Source organism: Heterocephalus glaber, unplaced genomic scaffold (genome assembly GCF_053883595.1).
Source record: "Heterocephalus glaber isolate CG9 unplaced genomic scaffold, H.glaber_assembly_v1.0 deba00000768, whole genome shotgun sequence".
Taxonomy (NCBI): domain Eukaryota; kingdom Metazoa; phylum Chordata; class Mammalia; order Rodentia; family Bathyergidae; genus Heterocephalus; species Heterocephalus glaber.
The window spans coordinates 7060285-7069328 of NW_028258162.1; the positions used below are offsets into that span (position 1 = coordinate 7060285).

The following is a 9044-nucleotide window of genomic DNA, read 5'->3' on the forward strand; positions in this document are numbered from 1 at the left end:
TTTTGCTCATCATATTCATCCCCATTAGAGTTCACCTGGCCCATTTAGCTATAGGTTGTTATTTTTTTAATCAAATTTGGAAAATTTTTAGCTAATGGTTCTTCTGATATTTTCTACTCATCCTCTTTCTTCACTTTTCCTAGAACTCCTATTACACATTGGTTCAATGCCTCATATTTACCCATAAGTGAATATTCTTTTCACATTTTTCCACAGTTTTTTTCCATTTACTTTTATGGATGACTTCTATTGACCTGTTTACAAATCCAGTTATCCTTTCTTCAGTTGCATCCAATCTGTTGTCAAGTTTACCTAGTGAATTCTTTCACTTTCTTTGATTTCAATTCTAAGATTTTCACCTGAATCTTTTTCAGTCTTCAAAGTTAACCTCTGAAGTGAAGTTTACCATATCTTCACTTATTATATTCATTTTTCTACAGATTCATTAAACTTTCATCATAGCTATTTTGAATTTTGTTACTCCAATGTCTGAATGATCTATGGCTCTACTTCTATTGAATAATTTTTCTCTTGACTGTGGGCATATTCTGAGTTTTCTTTGGCGGGGGGCAGGGTCCAAAAGACTTTTAATGGAAATAGTATTTACACCTGAGCCAAATATATAAATGTGATGGAGTACCATTCAACCACAAAGAAGGATAAATTTGAGTCATTTGTAGGAAAATGGATGCACCTTGAGACCATGCTAAGTGAAATAAATTTTTTAAAAGATTAAATATTATATGGTTTCTACTACATAAAAAACTCAAAGTATAAATAATTTAAAGATCAAAATAAAAGACGATAGGAAACAGGAAGATAGACTTTGTGAAGATGGGAAGGAGGCGCTAGAGGGAGGTGGGAGAGAGAGGAGAGAAGGAAGTGAAAAGGATCGAGATGTGCTGTGTACGTGTACCGATTCCCCTCAGTGAATGCCTTTATTATGTGTAGCAAACATATACCAAGAAAAAAAGAAACTTTTAAAAATGTACCTTATACAAAATATGTAGCTAAAGCTGATAAGGTAAATTTATCAGCATAGATTTATCACCCTCCTATTAAAAAATACTGGAACTCTGAGTATTCAGTTCACTTTCAAGGATGAGGCCCAGATCCTCTCTAGTATGAATTTTCGGGTAAACAATAAGTGAAGTGATGTTCAGGGAGGTTTTACTATGTGGTTTTCATACACGAGGTTTCTCTCAGGTATGCTCTAGTATTCAAAAAAACAAGCAATACTCTACTTTCTCACATTAATAGGGCCTCTCCACACATGTAATTTAACAAATTACCTATGATAAGGTCTTATTTTGGGGGGCGGGGGTTGGGGGGCCCCCTGGGGATCGAACTCGGGACCTTGTGCTTGTGAGGCAGGCAGTGGTACCACTGAGCTAAATCCCTGGCCCTCCTAGGATAAGGTGTTTTTCAGGCATTCCCGTATTCCTGACCTTCATGTTTTTCCTCTACTGTGGATTTTCACATGTCTTCAAAGGTAGGCTGCACAAATGAAAGCTTTCCCACATTCCTTACATTCACATGGTTTCTTTCCTGTGTGATTTCTCATGTGTCTTTGAAAAGACAAAGACAAGGGACAACTGAAGGGTTTTCCACATTCTAGACATTCAAAGGGTTTTTTTCCAGTGTGTGTTCTTGCATGGATGATTAGGTACAAAGAAGGTCAAAATGCCTTCCCACATTCCTTCCATTCATATGGTTTTTCCCCTGTGTGCATTCTCATGTGGAAGCTGAAGGCTGAGAAATACATAAAGGATTTCTCACACTTCTTACATTTATAAGGTTTCTCTCAAGTGTGAGTTCTTCTGTGAACTAGAAGCTGGGAGGAACTAATTAAGGCTTTCCCGCATTCCTTACACTGATACAGCTTCCCTCCACTGTGAGTTCTCAAGTGAGGTGAGGGATGAGGAATGACTGAAGACCTTCCCAGTCTCCTTACACTCATAGCTGCCTGGCATGATCTCTCACATGTGCTTTAAAGGATGAGGGACAACTGAAGGCCTTCCCACATTCCTTACACTCATGCGCTTTCTCTCTACTCTGATTTTTCACCTGTGTATATAGGGCGGAGGAAAGGTAGAAGGCTTTTCCACATTCCTTACATTTATAGGGTTTCTCTCCAGTGTGTGCTCTCATATGTCGACTGAGTTTTGAGGACTCACTGAAGGCCTTCCCACACCCTTTGCATTCATAAGACTTCTCTCCAGTGTGAATTCTGGCATGTGTTATGAGGTGGGAAGAGGAACTAAAGGCCTTCGCACTGTGAATTCTTTTGCGTTGGGAAAGCAATGAAGGACAGACAACTAAAGGCCTTCCCACACTCGCCACATTCACAGGGCTTATCCCCACTGCAAATTCTTTTCTGTTCTATGAGGTATGAAGAAGTACTGAAAGTTTTCCCACATACCTTACATTCGTAGTTTACTTTTCCACTGTGAATCTTCATATGTGCCCTGAAGAATGAGGAACAACTGAAGAGTATGGCACACTCCTTATATCCATAGGGCTTCTCTTCAGTGGGAGTCTTGATATCCTTCTTAAAACAAGCAAGAAAATGGAAGGCTTTCCCACATTCCTGACACTGGTAGGGTTTGCTTTCCCTAGGAGATCTGACGTGATTCTCAAGGGATGATGGCACAGGAAGGCCTTTCCACACTAGTGACATACATAGGAGTTTACTTCAGTAGTTCCCTTGAGCACATTAAGATTTGGAATTTGTTCACTTTGATTTTCTTCATTATATTCATAGACATTCTCCACCATGTTCACCATGCAACACAAATATCTCCCATGGCTTTTGTTCCTCTCATCAATACCATAGTGCTCCCGGTTTGCATGTAAAATGGAGGACGAGGTACCATTTCTGTTGAATCTTGTGACATTTTGTTCATTAGACACTTTTTCTAAATTATTATCTGGCAGAACAACTGATTCATTCATTTTAAGTACAATCTTGAAACCTAGGGAAGCCAGGCGCTGGAAGGTTTCCAGCATCACATCTCCACAGAGTTTTCTTTGAGCAAGATCCAACAAAGACCACTCCTCCGGGCTAAAGTTCACAGCCAAATCTTCAAAGGTCACTGAATCCTGTACTATATTTTTCTGTAACTCAGCAGCTCTTCTTTCTTCTCCCATGCCAACCAGAACGCAGAAATCCAGGGACCCGCGCAGCGACAGCGATGTGAGATTCTAGTCCACTGGTCCCAAAGCAGATGCCTTTCCTTTCTGCAAAGACAGCACAAGATGCGTTTGGAGACTAAATATGTTGGTGGTTCTCCAAATCGAGCCTGCAGAAGAATCGGCCCCCGGGACGTGCCCGGAGCTCGCCCATGCAGTGGCCGGGGTAGAGGCGGCACTGGCCGGACTGACAAGGCTCACGGAAGACCCCGCAGCGGAGGGAGGCCGGCAGCATCGGGGTGGGGAGCTCTGAGGAAGACCCCTTTGACCACGGACCCCCAGGCCCAGCCCTCTGCCTGCCCACTCTGGGTTGTTGCTGTTGTTTTAGACGACTTTTTTCTTAATTATGTGCCAGACTTCAGGTCTAAAAGATTCATAGTGCCTTAAATTTGAAGGCTAGAGGAGACTATTCCCAGGCAGGACCTTTGTGTATCAACACCAGGAATTGAAGAAGAACCTCTTTGTTTTCAGGCCACCTCTACATTCCCCGCTGCTACTGGGCTGACATCTTTAATGTTATATACGAGTTGAATTGAGTAGTGTGATAGTTAACTGACTGTATCAACTTGAGTAAGAAACACCTAACTAAATTGGATCAGCATAGTTCTGAGTGTGGCTGAGGGGATTTACCAAAGACAGAAGACGCAGCTAGGGCAGCCCGTCACCTGAATGGTACAGAGGGGAGACCAAGAAAGAAGGATGGCTGTGTTTCCTCGGAGGAGCTCCAGTCTTCACCTGCACCTGGGAGGCTGTCTTCACCCTTCTAACAGACTGTTCAGCCTCCAGCACAGACTCTTCACTCTTCTACCGCAGACCCTCAGCCTTCCACTGTGGATCCCTTGGCCCCCTGCTGCAGCCTCATACAGGACACCACAAGGAGTTCCAGGCGGTCAGCTGGATCCTTCGGATCTCCACCACAGAGACAGCCTCTGCACTCTTCCACATCTGACTCCGTGGGCAGCCACCTAAGCCAATCTTGTAAATCCTTATATATTTCTGTGTCTGCACTAAATCTGTTTCTCTAGTGAGCCCTGACTGCTACAAGCAGGTATTTGGTTGCAGCTCATTTAGACTCAGGTCACATTTACCTTCAAACACGTGAAGATGAGTTCGGGACCCTCCCTCTGGTAGTGTCCTCGGGCAAAACACTGCAGACTACAATTTCAAGTTGGGGAGAACTTCAGTCAGCTAGGTCTTGAGGCTGTGAGGTTGCATGAGGACAAGACTGAAAAGCTTCAAGACTGTTAACCTGTCAAGGCCGTGAGACTGCAGGCAAGGAAGATGAGGAAACAGAAGAGGTTAAAACCGGGAGATTTTGAGAATGTGAAAATGTGAGCTCATGAGAAGATCTGCCTTCTTTCCTTCTTCTGTTTCAAGTAGACTTTCTTTTAAGAACAGTTTTTGGATTGCAGCACAAGTGAGCAGAAGGTACAGAGGCGTCCCATGTACCCCCACCCTAAGGCATGCACTGCCCACCCCATTACCAACAGCCCCATCAGAGTGGTGCTTCTGTTGAAATTGGTGAACCTAAATGAGCTCATCATTAACACCTCACACCCAGTTTTCATCAAGGCTCATGTGGGGTTGTACATGCTATGGTTTCATACAGATATATAATGGCACACATCCACTTTTAGAGTACCATACAGAGCATTTCCATTGCTCTAGAAATCCTCCATGCTCTGCCTCTTCACATTTGCCTTCCCCTGAAGAACCACTGGCTTTTTCACTGGCTCCATAGTTTCTATTTTCCTCAGCCATGCTGCCACTGCTGCTTATGTGGAAAAAAAATAGAATCCTACACAAGAGTTGCTTAATGGTGAAGATTCTCTTAGAAAGTTTAGAGCTGTCAATATCAACACCCAGCACACCTTTAAATGGTCTATCAAAAGTCCAGTTGCTTTTTCTTAGGCTGAGAAAGATTACTGTTCTCTAACAGGTTCTAAGTGCTGTACTTGTCCCTCTTCTCTGTACCTTCTGAGTCCATAGATTCAACCAACTGCAAATTGAAGATATTTGGGAGAGAAAATTGCATCTGTATTGATCATGTGCAGAGATCTTTCTTGTCATTATTCCCTAAACAATACAGTATAGCAACTATTTATGTAGCATTTACACTGTATTAAGCATTATAAGTAATATTGAAGTAACTTAAAGTATACAGAAGGAAGTGTAATAAGCTATATGCAGTCACTACACTATTTTATATGAGGAAATTAAGCATGTTCTCATGTCCATGGGAGTTCTAGAACCAAACACCTACTGCTACAGACAACTCTACCCTTCATCCCTTTCCTATCTAGGAAGTCTCATCTTTTAGGAATTTAGTTCTTTTAAACTATTTTGTATCTATAGCTAGTTTGTGGTTTAAAGGAAAACATACTTTTGGTATAATACCTAAAAAATTCTGTTTTCTTCAGGAATATAGGTTTTGCATGCACCCCTGCATTTTCAGCAGAAGTAGAAACGAGTATTTCTTAATAATGAGTTAAAATTCAGGGTGGGGAAGGTGATGTACAATTTGCTTCTTGTAGCCTCATAAAATGACCAAGTGTGCTTCAGTAATAACAGCCATTTCCCCAAAGGGAGAGAAATGACACATGGTGCTCTTTCCAGAAAAAAATATAAAGGAATAAATGCTGCCTTGCTTTGTAGTAATTGAAAAATGGCTTCACTGCTGAAACTGGAAATTCCATATCATCTATCTAAAGTAGACACCTCTATTGTTAAGCATTAAAATATCATTTGCTGTAAATGGAGTTGGCTATAGGCAGCAAATGTTTATAATCAAACTTTTGTAAAGATTTTTGGACAGTGAACTGAAAATAATTGCAGACATACAATGAATAGAATGGGCTGTAAAACTTTATGATCCATCTTGGTCAAAGTTTTCTTTCCTTACCTTGCCTTAGCATCATAGATTTTAATATAAATCCAGTATTGTCATCAGTCTATCAATATATTTTACAAATAGTTCTGGATGCTTTATGATTTAGAAATACTCTTCCTAGAGAGCGGCTTCTAGAGTAATTTACCACTGTTACAACAAAGTGTCCCGCCCTGCTGGATAGAGCTACAAAGTATGGGTTTTCTGTGTGTATCAGGACACTGGATTGAGATATAAAAATATTTTAAACCATCAAGAGCCTGAGAGTCTGCTTTCTTGCCCTGATAAAGAAAGGTCCAGAGCTAAAGCAAATCAATCATGTAATATCCCTCAGCAAAGGAAAACATAATTTTTAATGGTTGGCATAGATGAAGACTTCTTTCCATGACACTCATGGGTACTCAATGAATTATTCTTATAATCCTTTTTATGACTTCATTTGAAGAAATTTCCTAGATTTATTGCGAAGTAAGTTCTGTATATTCTAGGCGTATTGATCTTCTACAAATCAATGGCCAATAAAGAACTACCATTCCTAAGATACCATCATTTGAAATAGAAATTCTTGGTCTAATAGCAAAAAAGAAAAGAAAAGCAGTGAAAGAAAGACAATCTCTCACTTCCTAACTTTTGCTGCTTATTGAATTGGATTTCTTTTCATTAATTATCAATCACCAGCTTTCCACCCCAATTCAGGCACAGGCTTCATCCCAGCTTGCTGGCATGGCAGGTGCTAAGTGAGGAATCTCTGAATTTGGAGCAGTTCATTGCTAGTAGTTTCCTTGGACTCATTCCTCACTCTCCAAAGAACTTAGTAATAGGCGAATGATAGGAATATTGACAACTCTCTCTGAATATTTTCCTAAATAGAGCTCAATGTACTTTTAAATGAAAGGTGTTGCCTAGAGAACTGTCCTCAAAGGACACTTTGCTTCAGGTATACAAAGATATTTGAGACTTCTCACTGGGAACAGCTTCTGAAGCCTTTGCTGCCACATTCCATTCTACAGCAGCAGTAGTGAAGCACAATTTTCCTGAGTAGTACATATGATTGATGAGAATTTATGCAGCAGAAACCTGTCATTTGTTTAAAAATATACCTTGATGGAGCACTTGTGGGTGTAAATATGTGGGTGGCTTGGTCTGCAACAACAGAGTTAAATGTATTTTGACTTGTGATCCACAGATAGTAACATTTTCCATCACAGTGGATTCTACAGTACAATTCCAACTTACCATGAGCAACACACTGGGATATTTTCTATTTGATTTGATGTCATTTTCTCAGCATTCTTTTTTTTGATCCATGTGCAATTTGCTAAATTGCATGTTTCCCTAATATTTATATGTTGAAGGCTAAATCTGCAATGTGATGGTATTTGGAGGTAGAGCCCTTGGGAAATAACAAGGTCATGAAGTAGGGCTCTCATGAATGTGATTAATGTCTTCAAAAATGAGACTAGAGAGTTCCCTAGCCCCTTTCTGCTAGGGAGGACACAGAAAGAAAACAGTCTGTGAAAGATGCACACCCTCCCCAAACACCAAATCTGTGAGTACTTTTGGTTTTTCTGAGGAGTCTCCATACTGATTTTCACAATGGTTGCACTAGTTGAGATTCCCACTAACAATGTAGAAGGCTTCCTTTTTCGCTACAACCTCTCCAACATCATTTGTTTGTCTGTTTGTTTGTTTGTTATGATAGCCATTCTTTCTGGAGTAAAATGGAGTCTTCATGTTGTTTTGATTTGTGTTTCTCTAATGCCCAAAGATGCCAGGCTCTTTTTAGTGTATCCACTGGCCATCTATATTTTTTCTTTCAAGAAATCTTTATTCATTGCAATTGGCATGTTTTGACTGGGCCTTTTATTTTGGAGAATCTAACTTTTTTGAATTTTACATATTCTAAATTAGTTCTGTGTTATAGGAGTAGCTGGAAAAATATTTTGCCATTCTGTAAGTTGTCTCCTCAGTCTGTTAGTTGTTTCCTTTGCTGTGCAAAAGCTCTTTAATTTGACATAGTCCTATCTACTCCTTGTTGGTGATATTTCTTATGCCACTGGGGTTCAGTATAAAAACTCCTGTGTATGTAAATGTCTTCAAATTTTACCAATTATTTCATAAGATCCAGTATTTCTGCTTTTTATATATGTCTTTGATTCATTTTGATTTTAGTGTAAGAGGAAATAGAGGGACCTGGATTTACTCTTCAGCTCATGGACAACCAGTTATCACAACACCATTTGTTGAAGAGGCTGTCTTTCCTCCAGTATGTTTTTGACTCCCTTGTCAAAGATCAGATAGCTGAAGATGCCTGGGGTTATTTCTACACCCTTAGTATAGTTCTATTGATCAACATGTCTGTATTTGTGCTAGTACCATGCTGTTTTATCATTGTAACTTTGTAATATACATCAAAATTCATTTGTGATAATTCCTGCTTTGTTCTTGTTGTTCAGGAATGCTTTTGATATTCTGGGTCTCTTCTGGTTCTATATAAATTTTAGAATTGTGTTGTCTAGTTCTGTGAATAATGCTGTTAGTATTTTCTTTGGGATTGCATTATATCTATATATCATTTTTGATAATATGGCCATTTTGACAATATTCATTCTGCCTATCCAGAAATAAGGGATGTCTTTCAATTTACTGATATCTACTTGAATTTTTTTTTCAGAGTATGATAGTTTTATTATAGGAGTCTTTCACTTCCTTAGTTAGGTTAATTCCTACATATTTAATTTTTTGAAGCTATCATGAATGGGGCTGTTTTCCTGAATTTTTTCTCAGAGGGTTTATTATTGATATATAGGAATGCTATCAATTTTTGTGTAGTGATTTTGTATCCTGCTACTTTGTTGAATTTGCTTATTAAATTAGCAGTCATTTGGCAGAGCTTTTTGTGTCTTAAATATAAAGGATCATGACATCTGCAAATAAGAAAAGTTTGATTTCTTTCTTTCCTATA

At 39.5% G+C, this 9044-nt stretch overlaps 1 pseudogene; it reads right to left on the reverse strand.

Annotated features, from left to right (window-relative positions):
• Positions 1-1450: 1450 nt before the first annotated feature.
• LOC147829076 (uncharacterized) lies at positions 1451-3326 on the reverse strand (annotated as a pseudogene).
• Between the last annotated feature and the right edge of the window lie 5718 nt (positions 3327-9044).